The sequence below is a fragment of the Corvus moneduloides genome, chromosome 1 (genome assembly GCF_009650955.1).
Source record: "Corvus moneduloides isolate bCorMon1 chromosome 1, bCorMon1.pri, whole genome shotgun sequence".
Taxonomy (NCBI): domain Eukaryota; kingdom Metazoa; phylum Chordata; class Aves; order Passeriformes; family Corvidae; genus Corvus; species Corvus moneduloides.
The window spans coordinates 96616046-96629897 of record NC_045476.1 but is presented as its reverse complement, the minus strand read 5'-3'; the positions used below and the strand labels follow the sequence as shown (position 1 = coordinate 96629897).

General features: G+C 38.8%; 1 protein-coding gene across 17 annotated transcripts in view; it reads right to left on the bottom strand.

Annotated features, from left to right (window-relative positions):
* Window positions 1-13852, bottom strand: part of LOC116448603 (poly(rC)-binding protein 3-like) — a 516599-nt gene that overhangs the window by 480187 nt on the left and 22560 nt on the right. For 2 of the 17 annotated variants that reach the window (XM_032119252.1, XM_032119287.1), the window contains exon 2: window positions 5762-5920. The exons of the other annotated variants lie outside the window; for them this stretch is intronic. The gene's annotated coding sequence lies outside the window, so the exon portion shown is untranslated. The remainder of the gene's footprint in view (window positions 1-5761; window positions 5921-13852) is intronic. 17 annotated transcript variants of the gene reach the window in all.

Here is a 13852-nt window from a genome sequence, read left to right as displayed (position 1 = left end):
GCATTAAACAATACCTTAAACACTCAAACACCAGATTGTATCACAGAACTCTCCATGCACAAACACAAGAACAATCTCTCAATGGCACACAACAATTAGTTAATAGCCAATAGCAGAACTGAGCTGTTTCTTGCAGACATAGCAGTCAGCACTTATCTCAAGTCACCTTGTACTAGATTTCATGGAAAAAGAAAGGCAGAGAAAGAAAAGCTCTATTAAATCTCTTATACAGTCCCCAGAAAGTGTTAATAGGAAAATCTTCCCTTACATTTGTTTTGATCTTGAAAGAGATTCGGTGTAGCATGAGGGGGAAAAGCAAGGCTTCTACTTTCCAGAGTAGTGTGACAGGAGAAGTGGTACCACTACAGCTGGACATCAGGCATAGCAGGATGTTGAAACCACTTGCACATTCAATCCCTTGCAATCCAGAGAGCAAAGCAAATGAGCTGTAGTACAGCTACTGGCAATTGCTGGTGCTTCTGCATCTCAAGAGATACCAGCTGAAGTGCAATACAGAACAGAGTCCTTCCCAGGCCCCCTGAGAACTGAATGGATGACAGCAATTTCCAAGGATTTTGCACTCTGGCTTTGCTCCAAATTACATCAGAAATGAAACACTTCAAATAATCTTGGAAGGAAAATTCCATGTCTCCTTTGATTATTTGTTTATTCTTCGCACTTATTTCTAAATAAATCAAAATAGATAAAAAAATGAATCCAAAGTATCACTTCAAAACTAAGAATTAAAAAAGATGTATTCCAAAATATTAAAATGTGTTCTGTCTGACAGACTTTTTTATTTTTTTGAAGCAAAAGTCTACTGCAGTTGACCTGCTTTGTAAAGTATTTTGATTTCAACAGAGCTGCATTTTCCAGGAGAGCTTTCACACCCCCAAAATTTGTAGATTTCTTCCATCTGTCTCTCACTTAGCCAAGATACACATTTAAATTTTATTCATTTTTTATCTTCAGCTCATTATACAACCTCTGTCATTCCCCAACTGATTCTCACTTTCCCATTCCTCACCACCCATCTATTTATCTCTTGCTGTGTGAAAGTGCACAGGTACAGGGTCTGCTGGAGAGATACCACACCTTGGCCCAACAAATATTGCAATACATGTAGCACATTTACAGTTCTGCAAATGTCTTTTCAAGCAAATATCAAGGGTCTAGGTCAAATAACTATACTGCTTTATCAACACTGCATCTGACATAGTACAGGAGAAACCCCAGTGAATTAAGTTCCATGTGTACTGTCTACTGCTACATCCTGCTCTCCAGCTAGGTAATTTCATTCCTTCTCTGCTATTTATCCATCTGATCAAACTGCACCCTCCCAGATCTAGGCACAAAATGTGAATCTTTTCAGACAGCCACTGATATAAATCTGAACACTCAGTTTCTGAAGTCTCCCCCATCCCTGCAAGTGTGCAACGATTCTTCCGTGAGGGAAAGATCAGAGCACCAACTACACAAGAACTCAGATTTTTACTAACAGCACATGTCATCTGAATGTGGCACTGCCTGTCACTAACAGGAGTTTGTGTCTCTTGAGGTCTCAGTCTGCTGTGGAACCTCAGGAAATTACTTCCTGCTTCATCACAAAATCGCTAAGAAGTCACAGGAAGCATATAAAGTTAAGGACACCTGTGATACACAGAAAATGAATGAGTAATACATGATGAATCACAGAAATAATGGTTGGGAAAAAACCCTGGATGTTATCTACTTTAACCTCCCACTCATGGCAAGGACTATCACTAACACAAGATAATGTCAACTGTGACTGTGCTTGGCTAACTCTAGAAAAACTCCAGGGACTGGCCGAAAAAAATGTAAAAAAAAAAAGAAATTGCCAGATGACAAAACCATCAGACAATTCAAAGTTTAAAAATGGACAAAATACAGAGCATAATAACATACATTTATGACAAATATACAATCACATTTGAAACAGCACTGCCAACATTTAAAATTAGGCTACTTGATCATCAGCACACCTGAAACCCAGCCGTCCAAAAACCAACAGGCTTCTAAAACATCTAAACCCAGGAAATGCCATGGAGGAAGGTGGAATGTGTCCAAGAAAATAACGAGAGCTATGAGAAGGAGACTGGGTGGCTTAGGTATGGCAAGATGATACATACCTCTTTCTATCTGGGTCACAGTTTAAAACCATATGAGCATAAACGCATTCCTTGCCGTGGAATAAAGATGTGATAAAACAATCCTGAAACAGGTGAGCAGACCTTCCTTTCTTTTCATCTACCTTCAGAAATAATCCACCTCAAAGAATTCACTCTGTTATAGCTACACCAGTGCTTTGTGCATACAGCCAAGATACCAAAAAGTTCAGTCTGGAGTTACATCTTTCTTATATCTGCCTGGGAAATACTTCTCCTGGAAATAAAAGGAACTCTTTACCTCTGTATCTCAAGCCACAGAAAGTGATCCAGATGGGAGAAGGAAAGACACCAAGAGCAGGATTTCTAGCTTGACATGTGTCTTCTCTTTGCTGTGGGATCCTGAATATGCAATTGTTCTTATGCACAATTCTCCCTTCCAATGCTCATTGCATTTCAGGGATGTTTAATTTGTTCACAGGTTTATCTGTAGGAGAGTAGTAAGTGAAAAAAACCCCAGAACCAAGCTGTCCAGTGGCTACTCTTAGAAAATTTCTATAGGTAATTGTTGTATGTACATTTGACAGTGAATTGTAAATCCAGTGTAGAAAAATCTTTCATGAAAAAGTGCAAGTACATTTAGAAGTTTTGAAGATAGAAAAAAAAAAAAGAATCTTATTAAAAAAAATTAAAACATACTGATATTTTTTTTTATTTAGAGGTGCATCCAAGTATTGCATCTTGCAAGAGATGTGAACCAGAGGTCTATGGTGTAGACTGAAGGTTCTTCAATAAACATTGCAATAGGCACTGTAGTTTGCAGGATCTACTTCGTTCCAAAGCCTTCAAAATTCTTTTTATCAGGTTTGTTCCTCCTGTTTGGTCCCCACTCCTGATGAGAAATACTCAAACCTTTACATCAGCCTTTGTCTTAGAGTCCCAGCTCATCAGCCATATTAAAAAGAATTGGTGCCCACCCCATTTCTTAGCAGGCAGCAGCATCTTCTCCTGGTTTGGCGTTGCATGGACCTCAGGCTCACGGCTTATTTAGAGGACCAGCCTTGTGAGCATGTGGTGACACATGCCCATGGGGCTGCAAGGACAATTTCTTTCACTTAGGGCCATGAGGCACCAGCAAGGCATGCCTGGACAAAAGCTTGTAAAGCAGCTGGTGATCCTACCCTCCCAATAGACCAAAGGTCATTGCTTTCATGGAAAAAAACCCCAACAAACCCAGCATGTTTTTAATAAAAATCAAGTCTTTTTAAGGGAGTAAGTAGAACTAATTTTCAAATAACAAAACAGAATCTAATAATATCATGAGCAATTGTCTTGAATGTGTTAGCACATAGGGTGTTTTGTTGTTTTTCACAGCATTTCTAAATGTATTCTGTTTTCTTCTGGTTAGAATAGAAATCTAAATCACAGGACTGGGACGTGTGGATTGTATTACATCTGCAAGAACGCAGCCATGCTCTTCTGAATCATCTCCCAGCTTAAAAAAAAAGCTTTCAAATATATATATATATTAAATCGTCCTTAAGAAATGCTAACAGTAACCAATGTAAATGAAGAACTCTCCTGAAGACACTGAATTGTAATGATATTTCATTTACATCTACAAATTAAATGCTGTTCTTCTCTCTAAACTTAAGTGTTATTATGCCTGATTACATTTTCAGATTTGTCCCTCTCTTTTGCTCCCCTATTGGACTGTCTGTTTTACAAATAGGTTTAAGCAAAAAACAGTTAACATTTCCATCACGTGGACATTCATCTCACTTAATTGTGCTGGGGTCAAACATTTCTGGTATGACTAAAATGTATATGGCTTTGCTTAGCAATGCAAACTTACTTGATCTGCTTGAGCACAGCCCAAGACATAATAGTGTTTTTGTTCTGCGCTTTTAGTGAAGACAAAAATTTAGACGGATTTAGGTCAAAGAAAAAAGAGAGTGCTAAAATTCTGTAGAGTTAAAATTCAGCTGCAAGACTAACAACACATTCTAATTAATTATAAACTTCATGAATACTGATTCAAAGATAATGCCAGTTGCCACAGCATTTGCAATGTTTTTCTTCAAAATAGTACCTCACTATTCTTGGTGCCTAATGCCGCAGTGAAATTTCCTGTTTATTTGACCTCCCTACATTTTTTCATTTTCTCTTTGCAACAGCAAGAAGGGAAATTTTCATTGTGGTGCTGTAAATATGTCCCATTTTCTGCTAGTCACAATGAAGTGGAATTCAAACATCAGGGGCTATAAACTGAAAATATTTATCCACTTCCTGTTCCATTACTACTACTACTAAATTCCAAAGTATTTTAACAACAGAGAGCCACTGCACATGCCAGCTTTTATAATGGTTCTCCCACAGAACATTTTCTTGTTCAAAATTAGTTAGTCAATGACTAGTCTCCACATTCCATTATATAAACTTCAGTTACACATAACCATAAAAACAATGGTGACAAAAAGCAAACTGAAAATATTTGCCTGACTTTTGGATCTGGGATTTGTTTGTGGGAGAAGGGAGATATACCATATATATAAGAAAAAAAGGTGGAAAGCAAAAGAAGAGTAAAAGAAGGTTGACTGAGGAAAAGTTTTTATTCAGAAGTTTTTCATGGAAAATACCAGCAGCATTGTTTTCAAAAAGAAAAGCAAAAAAACCATTAGGGAAATGGAAAAGATCTTGCTCTCTGTGATACTGTGAATCATACATCCTCCAGACGTCTCTGGGCAGCCAGGTTGCAAGCAAGTGGCACTTGGAACAGAACAGGAGGTAATAAACTGCATGGCTTATCGGCTTAGAAGCTAGCATGGAGTTAGTGCCCTGCTGTGGCCACAGGCAGGCAGCAGCAGAGGCAGGAGGAAAAGCACATCGAAAGAAGAGGAGCCAAGGGCAAGGCTTCAGCTCTAGGGAAAACCACGGGAGAGAGGAGCTATTGGTGAAACGTGCTGGGATGCACTGCCTTCACCAAAGCAAGGATGACTGCGCTACAGAGGAGACACTTTCTCTCCGCTCCTTGGGAAATGGTGAGTGCTACAAAATCAAAACTTACTTCTTGCCCTCATTACCCAAATGCACTCACTGATGGGCCAGATTTAGCCCAACCAGCCAATTAAAACGTGTCTCCTGCAAAGCTCCAGCCATGGCATAGATTGTACCCAACCTCTAATGCCATGTTCTGCTGTTGCGGTGAGCAATGATCAGCTGAATCAAGTGGACCAAAAGGTCCATTGGTTTGATGCTTCCACAGCCCAAAAGCCTTGAGCATTCATAAGGCTGTGAAAAATACATAAATCCATGCCTTCCCATTGGCTACAGCCCTCCCCTCCCTTTATTTCTCATATTTGGTTGTATTTCCAAAGAGTTCTATGTTCTTTGGTTGTTAATTGGTCCTTGTTATTCCTCCCCACCTACCCCTTCTCCCATTTGCTGTAATTCCTTCTCCCTGCCTCGGTAACACCCCCTGGCTGATGTTCCAGTGGTTACTGTGTGTTTTCCACGCCCATATTGTAGAAGTACAACACCCCCTGCAAGCCAGGCGCCTTCGGCTTTCTCTGTGGATTTTTCTCCCCAATAAACCGTCTGCCCCCACGAAGAAGTCCTTCCACCTTTTTTCCTACCTCCTTCTCACACCTTTGCCACCAGTGGGCAAGGCGAACCTGACCCGAAGCTTCGCCTGCCCTCCTGCGCCGCGATTCGTCTTCCGTGCGCCCTTTGGAGCAGGCAGAGATTGCCCGGTGCCCGGGACAGCGTGCTAGCCGGCGGGGCACCGCAGCATTCTGCAAGTAGGAAATACGTAGAAAATCGAAACCTACTTTATTCAAATACAATAAGTATTTAGAGGAAAAAAAATACGAAAAAAGAGAATTGAATGTTGTTCTCCTCTCTTTCCCAAGGTACTCTTCCCCGAGGTATTTTTCAGATCTCTAAAGACACTCTCACACATGTGACATCAAGGACTGCTGCAAGCTCCTAATCAACCCAGCTGACACTGCTAATTTCTGGACAAATCAAGAGAGAGATAGATTTCATGGTATGTTGTACACCTAGCAAATTAAGTTGCTAGTGGTTACAGTAAAAGTACTAAATCCATGAGATGGGAAGGGGTTGGTATGAACTACACTGCACTGTGATGCTCCTGAGTTTCAAAAGTGTCACTGATAAGAGTTTCTCACAATGGCAGAAGAAGAAGTGCTCCAAATTAGTGTAAAAAACATCAGCAAGCAAAGAGATGGGAGATGAAGGATTAATGGGGGGCTATGGATAACACTCAGTCATTCATTTCAGCAGATTTCTAAGACTTCGGAAAAAGGATGGTATTGAAACTCCTAAATCAGTCAACAGCTCCATCCAATAATAAACCCCACAGAGGCTTCCTTCAAGAAAATACCATGATTTCTATGTCATTTAAAGCAGAGGACATCAGTAATACCTTGAGCACAGCAGGCAGGAAAAATGAGTTTGACAAAGCTTGTGTCATAGCTTCAAACAACTATTTAATAGTTAACTTTTGTACTCTTGACAAACAGGATCTCAACTTCCTCTGACAAGTCTTAGGTCCAGTATATAATTTTCAATATTTCTTACAAGAAGGTGAAAAAAAGAAAGAAGAAAATCAAACCAAAACCACGTGAAAAGAGTAACCCTATCTGCATTTGTTATGGGAGCCAATGCAGACCAACTCAGAGGTATTATTGGCTAGTCACATGAACAAGGTTAGTGCATCAGCTCATTTGTCATCACATTGTTCTACCCTCTGGTTCACCTAAAATACTGTTTCCAGGATGAGTCATTCCACCTAAAGTATTGCTTCACAGCACTTGGATCATAATTAGCAAAAGCTGATTTTAGCCAACAAACCCACCCTAGGTAACTGATACTGTCACTACATCCAATATGACAATAAAAGCATCATTACACATAAAAAAGAATTCATAAAAAATCTTTTAAGGTAAAGACACTCTAGGTCTCTACACTTCATCTCAAATATCATACTTAGTTGGACCTGATGTCCTGTTGTATTTCCCTGCTATATGGTGAAAAACTTCTTTGGAGTCACTGGAATGGTGTCTGGTAGAACAAGACTAATGCAGTAGGGAGACAGGTTGTGAAACGTCAGGCGTGGTACCTGACCAGAAGTTAAATAAAAATATTCTCAAGTACCCTAAAAGCCATATCCAACAGCTCTTCTTGAACTGCCAGTAAAATCTAGTCTTAGCATCTCTGTTACTGACACTGGTCTACTGAATCAAATGTAAACCGAAAGCAAGCATGCTGGTATTAATTATTCATGGTCAAAGTGGTGTCCTATTGTACTCTGTAACTATTGTACTGCCTAAAGGTTTGGGAAATGTAGATATGCAGAGCAGCTATTTCTCCTTTGAACAGAGAATGGACATAAGTTCAGGACAGAATAATACCTAGCTGGACTACAAGGAGAAAGCAACTATTATTAAGCAAATAAGAACAGTAATAGTAGCAGAAAAAATCCCAAGAAAAAGCCCTTGATACAGAATTGAGAAGGATTAGTTTGGGAAGAGAAAATCCAACTCATAATTGCATTCAGTCAAATTAGACTCTTCTTGGATGTTAAAAATTAGTTTATGAGCAGAAAAAATGTTACTCAAGCCAATGAAACATTTTGAAATGTTACTTCGTGAAAAAAACTCATGATTTCCATACCACCTTTCTTTTGACAGAAGCAGTTAACATACTTATCAACTTGACTGACAGTTCAGGACTGGACATGCAGCTTTGGTCCCCCACAAACCTGACCTATCTCGATTATAGAGGACTGAACATGTGAAAAAGCAAAAAAATTCCAAAAAACCCTACCCAAACAAAGCATCAAACCCCATCTGTATCTTCTACAGGTTACCTCAAAACATATTTAACCAGATGTTTGCTCAGCTGTGCTCTGCTTTATGATCCGTATTACCCTTCAAAGACTTCAAAACAAAAGCTTTAACCCTTCCCTTAAAAAAGTTTCAAAACTTCTAATGGATGTACACTATCTCAAGGTGCAAAAGTACTCATCAGCCTTGAATTTACAATAAATTTTCTTTTTACAAAATACTATGAAAGAACAAAGAGAAGCATTTATAGGTAATGTTAAGTAAGTATGTGATGTAGGTGTTATTTTCTTCTTATGTTTGTTTTACCAGGTAGAATAAATTCATGGTTCTTACGACCTACAATGAAAATACAGTGTGAAAGCACCAAATGAGAACCCACATGAATTTAATTAAATAATGCTGAATAATAATGATTGAGCAATAATTTTCTGAATAGAAATTACTATTTTAAAAGATTGTGCTGAATGTGTTGGAAAATAGAACTCTACAATATTAATGTAGAACTGAGGACTGAAATGCTGCCTTTCTTCTTTAATTTCCCCATTCAGTTTCTTAAACTTACTATAAATACTGACATAAATTTTAATTACTTAAGATCACATAATTTAAGCCACTCCCCCTAAAAATACATCATAGAATCATAGAAACATTTAGGCTGGAAAAGTCCCTTAAGATGATAGAATCCAACACTCAACCTAATACTGCCAAGTCCATCCCTAGCAATGTCCCTCAGTGTCACATTAACATGACTTTTAAGTACCTCCAGGAATGGTGACTCAAGCACTTCCCTGGGCAGCCTGTTCCCAAGTGCTTCATAACCCTTTCAGTCATGAAAATGCCAATTACTGGTTTACTGCTAGAAAACTAAGATATGATGCGCATACAAAAAACAACCTGTAGCGAGGGTAGAGCTCAGGCCAGTAATCACATCTGCCAAATTTCAGGGTCTGAACCATGAAACCATCTCTGGTTATTTATGATATATCCCTGACACACCCTCCCTCCACTAAAGAAGCAGAAGCACTGCCACTATTGTAATTCACTTCTAAAGATTTGTAATGTTGAAACATGATTCATGAAGAACTTCTCTACAGGTGGAAAGATTTAATGCTCTAGTGGTTAATTAGCATTGTCAATGACCTTAATTCAGTGAATCTTGGAACTGCTGACTGAAGTGCCTCACTTGATTGAAATACTCCATTAGTTGTTTGGTCTATAGTAAGCCTTCCTTTCAGGTGAAACCAATTTGGAAGAGGAAAGAAAAATCTCATCACTTAAGATACTCATTGATTTGTTCATATTTACATACAAAACACACATAGGTTTCAGAGGAGACTCTAGATCCCAAACCAGAGTATGATTTGCTCAAGAACAGGGAGTTTTGAATGATGGATGAACAGGTGGGTTCATCGTTCAAAATGTTAGCATATTCCTGATGTCACCCGAAAGCTTGAAATTGCTGCCATAAATGCTGAAGACCAGCATCTGTTTCAGTCTTGAACCCGAATATGGAACTCCTTGCCTGTGTAAGGATCAACATGTGGCAGAGATCACCATAGTTTTTTACCTGTCAGCACTTCAGTGTAGCAGCACAGCCATCCAAACATTTTTGTAGTAGGATAGAGAACTAGAGAATAATCTCACAAGTATGGCGATTTCAGAAAATTTCAGGGGAAATAACAAATGACCTCAAAGAGATCCCATCTTACCATCTGTAAACATAGGGATATAGAAGAAGTGAGCCACATGAACTCTGGCTTTACTGTTCCCTTTTTATTCTAGCATTATATGTTGATGCTCCAGAGAGGCCTCTGAGAACTGGGAAGGGATATTGGCCAAGAAGAGTTCACTGATTTAATAGCTAAGAGAAATTGCTTTCATGAAAACCTAACAGGTTGTTAAAGGGCTACCCTAGAGGGAAGTATCTGCCTCCTGAAGGTTTTCCTGGGTCTGTTTTTGCAGAATCAATCTGCAGCACATGATTTCATACCACCTGAGTTTGACTCCTCACTTTTATGTCCAGCTCTTTAGAAAAGCTCACCAGATTGAGCCCTGATCTTAGCCTGTGACACATGAAGAGGTTTTAGGTCTTAAGCTCCTTAGAAAAACTAACCACATGCACTTAAAATCTCTGACACAAACACACATGCACACACCCCTCAACTCATTAACAACTTGCTCAAAACTGAAGCCTACTTGATGGCAAAATTTGCATGGCAAAAGGAAAGGTGAAAAAAGTCACCACTGAAATGTCAAATCTCTCTGTCACTCTCTATTTTAAGAAAATTTAAAGATTTTAATCATTCTGCTTACCTCTGTCAAGTCATACTGCACACAGATAATACAGGTTTACTCCCAGAAGTGATTTCACTGAGGAACTCAGAGTAGCTGATCAACATTTAAGAGAAGAGATTAATAACCTGAAGAGAAGCTGTCCCAAATGAGCAATCTCATCTGTTATCTTCCTCCACATACTTTTACTTACAAAACTGATAAGTTTCTGTAAAAAATAACAAGACCTATTCCATTGTATTTGGTTATTATCAATTACTATGCCCTAAGAGCATTTTATGGACAAGGAAATATACTATTTTTGCATAATTTGAGTGGAATTTTCATGTGTTAATAAGACAAGATATTAATTTGAAGTCTCTATTTATTTCTGTACAACTGAACAGCCATTTACAAAGCACATACAAAGCCTTACTCAAACTACCATCTCAAACATTTCCCATTTTCCACTTACTAGACATCTGACCCCTTAAGACAATGACAATCACATCAGAATTTTTTTTTATGTTCCTGAAGAAAAAAAGAGCAGAAGAAAAATCACAGACCTTTTCAAACTTAGCACTTGCCATACTGAAACACTGCAGACATTAGGTCTGGGCATGCCACCCTCCTGAGCACCTAGGACAAAAGCCTGTGGGCCTGGCTTGGGAAAATTCACCATGAATGAATAAATTCAGTATGAAGTCTTGGGATTTTTTGGTCTGTGTTTGAAAAAAAATTCTAGGAAGCTGTAAATTGACGATTCTAATGTTTGCTTCTGAGTAAAACTAACTGTGTTTCTAATGCAATGTTTAAACACCCAAATGTTGCATAAGCACAATTTTCACTTCAGGTTAAGCTACCTAGTGGGATGGTGATTTATTTTCCTTTGTAGATTTTCATTTCGGAACAAAATCCTTTTGTGTGATCTCTTCTTATTCAACTGCCTGCATCACTACCTACACAGTCCTCTATAAAGTTGCTAATGGAAATTGTCCCTCTTGGTTAGTCATGAGAACCTCAGGCAGCGTAATTTGCATAGATTTGGATGAATACAAGTAGGAGAAAGGGAAATACTCTCCAAATGCTGCCGGGCACTAAATAAAGGTGAATCAGTGATCCCCTCTCTGACAGTATGCCCTTAACACCAAACCTCCTCCAACATCTGTAACATCTTTCTCCAACATCTGTGTAAATGTGCCTGTTGCTTTCACTGGCTGTGGTCTTCTGAGGTGAACTGCCTCTGTCTTTTTACATGGCTTTTTACTTTTGTTCTTTGCCATCAGTGTGAACAGAATGAGCTCAAAGAATTGGACTCTTGTAAGGTCTCACTCTTTACCTACTAGGCAAGCAGACACGACAGACAGGCACATGGACAACCGCAGCACCGCACTTCAAATATCCCATTTCTCCCTCATAAATATAAGACGGGAAAACTGACTCAGAAACACAGACCTATTTCAGGATGATTGGTTTTAGGAGAAATGAAGCTTCAGTGAGTCCCATGAAAACATAATAACATGGAAAATGGAGCTCCCAGGAGGAAGTGGTGCAAGATAACTATTGTCTCTAGATGTATCAACAAAACCCCTTATGATTTTGGGCTATTTAAGGAGTATCTTTAATTGTATCATAATCTGGCATGCTTAAATCATTTGGCTGTGATGAAGCATTTCTCTGTGTTTTTCAGGGATTTTTTTCTGTTTATATACCCCAATAATTTTACGATGAATGCATGGGTGCCTAGATAACAAAATTAAAAATTTTAACAGTGAGTTGTTATTGTCAATTACCTTTCACTGATCCCTAAGGAGGGATGCCTGGGGGTCTGTAAGATCATAGCTGAATACCTTTATGATCCTTGCAACACTTATTATTATTTATGTTCCTACAGAAATATTTCTTAGGTCTTTTCAGGATAAATTAAAACATTTCATTTACCAGGGGGCTATGGTTAGAGTTAGGGTTAGGGGTTAGGGGTTAGGGTTAGGATTAGGGGTTAGGATTAGAGTTAGGGGTTAGGGTTAGGGGTTAGGCGTTAGGGGTTAGGATTACAATTAGCGTTAGGGGTTAGCTTTAGGGGTTAGGGTTAGGAGTTATGGTTAGGGTCAGGGTTAGGCTTAGGGGTTATGTTTATGGGCAGGGTTACAGGGTTAGCTTTAGGGTTATGATTACCATTATGATTCAGGTTAGTGTGTAGCGTTAGGGGTTAGGGTTAGGATTAGTATTAGGGTTTGAGTTTAGTGTTAACTGAGGGTAACTTTGTCTTTCTAAGGGTTAGGATTAGGGTTAGGTTTAGGGGTAGGATTAGCTTTAGCTTTTCACTGAGTATATCTTGGTCCATCTAATAACAGAATGGCCTCTTAAAGTTCCCAGCTCTCTACATTGATCAACAGGCGTACTTAAGGGAACTTCTCAAGGTTTTCAAGAAGGGAAATGCTTGGTGTTTGTAATTGATGGTTCTCCTGAGAGGCTTCTCATCCTAAAATGCCTATCTCACTGAGACTAAAAGGAGCCTTATTTTTATAGATGTTGATTCACCAAATAATATTTCAGTACAGTAGTTTCTTCAAGGTATAGGTACATCAGTTCAGGTGTGGTTATGAAAAGGGCAAGACTCAGATCCTTGATGGTAGCCATGTGAAGATTCACAGAAAACACTGTGGAAGTTTGGTGCCTTTCAGAGACTGTGCACATCTATTTTAGGTCACTCTAAAGGAGCAAGGATAAGAATTTCTCATGCAGGTTATGTTAAACAGAGATTCACACAAAGGCATTATGTTAATTAAAACAGTGTATTTAGTATCAGAAGATTCAAAATTAGTCAAGAATATTGCTGCTTGGACACCAGTCTCAGAATGGCATCTTGTCTGTTCATGGCACATCCTTGGTGAAAACACTGCTAGGAACTTTGCCTTTACCTGGGAGGAACACAGGGCAAGAGCAAGGGTATGGAAGGCTATAGCCTTGTCAGTGCCCCATGTCCCAAATTACTCTTTTTTAAGTCTTAAATTTGGTTTTTGTACATTTGCTTTTTCTTTTAAAAGAAGGAGGATAGTGCTCTCTTTCTCAAAGTCTTTTCCCCCCTAATTCCCAGAGATGCTGAGCACCAATACATAGCAGGAAACGGATGCTGCGTAGTATGAAGCAAAGACTCTGGAAAGAAGGAGACTGGGGTGCACACATGCTGAGAGTTTAAACCAATAGTTACCAGTAAATCTGTTTCATGTTTATATGTATACATATATTTGGTTAGACATTTAATTGCAAATATTGTTTTAAAATGGGAATGAGGAGCTGCACTCACTTTATCTGCAGCAAGGAAAACCTTGCCCAGTGTTTGCCAGCTCAGTAAGTATTTTCTTGTGGAACTAACAGTATATATTCTGGAGTGCTAATGTGCTCTCTCAATTGTTTTTCTTCCTCTTAGTTCTATTGACAGTAAGATTTGTACTGCCATACCCCAACAGTCATTACACAAATAATTTTTAAACAGACCCACCCTAAAAATAGAAAGTTATCTCAAAGAGTATATGCAGCTTCTTTGCTAGCTATTGTGCCATATATAAAATACAATTTAAAAAA